Below are 4,655 nucleotides of genomic sequence, written 5' to 3'. Positions count from 1 at the left end.
GTTGGTTCATGCCTGCCTACAATGCACATTTTGTTAGGTTCCTGTCTTTCTGTGGACTTTCCAAACATTCCACTTGGAATGAGTCCAGCTGCACTCCACAAAATAAAACCCTGATATGTTCTTCACAAAAGCCTCGCTTTATCTCACACTGGAGGCCCTTATGCATAAAAGGTGGATATCCTATATGGGGAGGTTTTATAAGAAATCCAGTTGAATGTTTTCAAGTGATACATGCTCGGACTAAAATTATGACTTTGATGTGTTTTATTGTAAATGCCACAAGCAGAGTTGAAATATAGGGGTATTAGAAGTCATAGCCAGCCATATAAAACATGTCACCTACAGTACAGGAAGTTACACATGGGCCATCTGAAAACCACTTCAGCCACAATCCCTGGGGATAAACTGATGATATCAAATGGTGCGAGAGTTTTTAAAGCCCTCATGGTTGTATTCTGTGTTTAACATGGTGCCTGGCGGGGGGGCGTTGCAGACAGGTCAGACCCTCAGCTGAACTGAGCCTTACCTGCCGCTAGTTCTGCCAGGTGGAGTTATTTCCTGGGTCACTTGTCCAATATGAAGGGGTTAAAGAGATCACTTCCAGCAGGCTGCAGACATATTCCCCCAATAGTGATAAAGGTGATTATACTACATCGACTTGAACTGCCTACATTGACTTTAAAACCTGTAACATATTTGTAGACCGGCACTAGACAGTATGTATATATATATGAGCTGGAAACACAGTACAGTCTATATTCACCATGGTAGTTTATAGGACTGAAGAACATCAAAGAATCCAACTTTCTCTTCCACTTACAATTCTGCACACTCCTTCTACCGTACCTGCAGTCTTTTAAAAAATGTCCATAAGGAAGTGGACTGTTTCACAAAGTTGTAGAAGTGTAATAAGCTCCGAAGTACAATATGCATCTCTGGCCATAGATCATGGCGTCTGATGATAGCTGTTTTGCTGTGAATAACTGTGATTATTCCAGACAACAATTCAGGCAACTTTGGCAACACTTGTAATTCACAAGCGAGCGCCTTTAGCTATTCGATTTGAGCTTTTCAGCAGTCGCACACAAAAGAAATGCAATTTTGCAGCATGAATATTATACCTGAGGTCTGAAATGAAATCCTCATGCTGAATGAAAGTCATATTTTGTGATTGCGAACGCTATCTCTGCTGCTCTACTTGCGCAGCTACACACACACACACACGCATACATACACACGGAAAGCGAGGGCAGGTTTTTATGAGTAATCCTTGCTACTGATTCAGGGCCTGTAATTGTAAGCGGCGCAGCAGGAAGTGAAGCAAGTCTCAGCTATTGACCAGCTTCGGTCTCACACTGAGCTAAAACACAGGGGTGGTGGCACTGCTGCTGAGAACATGTCAATTTTGCTCTTTAGAAAAGGGGCACTGCTTGAAGACTGAAAGCAAATCAACATGGCTATCGACCCAGACAACCCAACCCTGTAAATTGCACTCAGAGAGACGAACAAAACAACAAAAACCATCTCTGGGCTTTTATTGATGGCCAACACTTTGGCTAGCTCGCCTTACTTCCAGACGAGGATTAGATTGAAAAGGCTTGATACACTGTTCAAACACGTACAGTATGCACTTTGTAACGGCAGTTTAGCTCAAGGACGACCAGAGCTGTTTCAATTCCGATGAACAAAAAACTCGCTGCTTTGGCATCACCTATTGCTCAACACCAGGTGAAGGCGTGGTAAAGAGCATACCTCTCTATTCACAGAGGAAGTGACATCGTAGTGTTGTGCAAACACTGCTGCGAGGCACTGTTGTCAAACTCGTCCGCTCTCAGGTCAGACAACAGCTCTTTTCTTCCTTACGTGGGAGTAGATAACATCATTCTCACTGCATGTGTGCTGTGTTTTGTCATTCTGTTCTTTACACTGTGTGGAGGCATACTGAGGGCCTGTGTCACATAGTCAAAACGCACTGTGTTGATCTTCTCTAACATAAATGGGAACTGTGCAGATGGGATGCACCTTGAACAAACAGAAATGCTTCTCTATGAGGAAATCCCACATGTACTGGCCGGTATATTCGTGTTTCTATATGCATGGGTGCAATAGCTGCTCAGCATGTACAAGTTCTTTGCAATAAAAGCATTCTGATACATATTTGTGGTAAAATGTTCTAAACTCAAGGTTCACTTATGAGCTTTCTATGAACATCAGACCAAAAACGATCACTTGGGAGGGGTCACATTTAATGCCAAAGACCATCCTTGTGCAGAGACACCTGACCCATACACAGGTCAGAAGAAGGCCGTGTTATATGGTCAAATGCTCTGGAAAAAGCAGGTAAGTGAATTAAGCTTAAGTGTATGTTTTATGTTACATTCAGAAACTTTTGATGATGATGAAGAAATGCATTATGGTCATTCGCTGGGGAGGAAACGTTCTTGTGCACAGGCTGTGACAAAATGAAACAAAAAAAATAAAGACAAAATGTGTCATTTGAAGCATGAAAGAGCACTGCTGATACAAGACTTTGCTTCTTCTGGATCAAAAAACAAACAGCAAAACAACAAGAAATGGAAAAAAAGAAAGAACATTAGAGTGCATTTATCAGGATGTCTGATGCCATATAACTGCAACGCCTCCAGTTCAATTGTGGCTGGGGACCTTTGATGCATTTCCTGTCTGGCCCTCTACAGTCATTACAAAATAAAGGCAAAATGCCCCAAAAACAATCTTATAAAGTGCACAGGTGGCTCAAAAAAACAACCTGAGTGCAATAAAAGTGCACTGTGTTCTTGTGCGGAGTGCTGATTGTGAATGAAGGAGCACTCCATCCACAATCAGGACTCACCAACATCAACCAAAATATTGTTACAGTCTACACCTGCTGTTACAAAGACTACATTTAGGTCACAGAAGTGTGCAGTTTTCTGGTGCCACTTTACATGATTTCTGGGTGATGAAGTCCTCCAAACTTCCCAAATTCCAACCAGCCAATCTCAAAAGAAGTACAAAGTTGCCGAGTGCAGCTGTGGGGAAGTGACTTGGAAAATGCCTTTTTTTTTTGCACCGACAGGCGAGTGTGGAAAGTTCACCAGCGAAGGGCTTAACCGTAGACAGCCGTGGCAGAGCCTTTCATCGGCCGACAGTTTGAAGTGTCTGCGTGAAGCACGGTGTCATCCTGGGATAAAGAAAAAGTTAAAGAACGGGACGCATGTTGCTTTATGTGTCAAATAAAACACTTACTCCACGCAGCGTTATCCGTCACTGTGCCAGCTTTCAGGGTTTTAGTAAGGTTGTATGGAAACACACACATGTTCCGCTGCTGACTGAGTACGACTGCAGCCAAGTGCTGGCAACAACAGGCGACTGATGAGTCAGCAGCTGCCATAATCACACTGGGGGGGAACATAAACAGCATCATATACTCTCAGTGGCTCTGCAAACACAGTGTTAAACCAGGTATGAAATGATGTTCTCTCTTAAAAATCAGAGCCCAGGGATTATGGACGATGGACGCAGTCACTGTAGGATTTGCTAATTAGGTATCATCTCTTTCTTTCTCTCTCTCTTTGCTTTCTTTCTTCATACCTTGCTCTCTCGCCCCCCCCCCCCTCACCTTGTTTATTGGGGATGAGAGGAGTGAGACGAAACAAGAGGCAAAAGAGGGCCTTCAATGTTCCGTTCCGTACATTTCGGATGAATTACAGTGGCAGTGGAAATAATTGCTTGTCCCAATTATGAATCCATCTGCCGTGGTTGGCTTTCTGATTTGATGGGGAGGGAAATTCCCGAGAGCGATACCAAACAATGCGCGGGAATAAGGCACGGGAGCGTGTCAGTGGCCATTAATATCCATAAAGGCAATTTCACAACACACCTAATGACATAAAATGACAGACAATAACGGTTAGGTAATTAGTTTGTGTGATGTGTGTGTGTGTGTACAGGGGGATTAGAGTAAGGAGGTAGGCTAATATATGTCTCTGCAAACACATGTGGACAGCTTACCTAATAGTCGGTCTGTGTGTCGATAAAATAATATGACTTTACAGGAGAGTGTGCAGACACAAAATATGGCGTGCGGGAAATGATTTCAATAACTTTTTCAAAGTAAGTTTTTTCAGGGTCAGCTCTTGTCAAAATGTCCTGAAGGCTTCTAATATACATTTCCAATTAAAAATCTGATTTTGGATCAACCCTATCAGACCCAGTAAAAGTAGGACTTCTCATTTATGTTAAACTATGACCTAATAAAATTCCTATATTAATATTTGATTGTTTTTACAGATGCAGGAAGATGGAGAAAGTTTTAGCCATTGCACATACTGTTGAGTAGTTTAATTGAAATTAGTGTGTCATATTTTATAAGCCAATTATAGGTTGTGTGTGTAAAATATTCACCTCTAAAGAAGCTTGTATCAATAGCAGGAAAATAAGTTATTGAGTAAATGTACTTACTATTTGATATGTTTCTAATATAAAATTCCCATTTAAATTAAAAGTCATATTTTAGAGCAAATCTATAGTCCTAATAGGAGTATATTTACTTCTACTCTTCTACAATTTTATAGGATTGAGTGAGTTTTGTACTGTTTTAATTCTTTCTGTACCAGAATAATAAATAAAAAATATATATATACTGTGTGTGAGCC

This window comes from Morone saxatilis, unplaced genomic scaffold (genome assembly GCF_004916995.1).
Source record: "Morone saxatilis isolate NCDOM2014 unplaced genomic scaffold, NCSU_SB_2.0 Contig6, whole genome shotgun sequence".
NCBI classification, from domain to species: Eukaryota; Metazoa; Chordata; class Actinopteri; family Moronidae; genus Morone; species Morone saxatilis.
Note: the sequence above shows the minus strand (reverse complement) of the source record.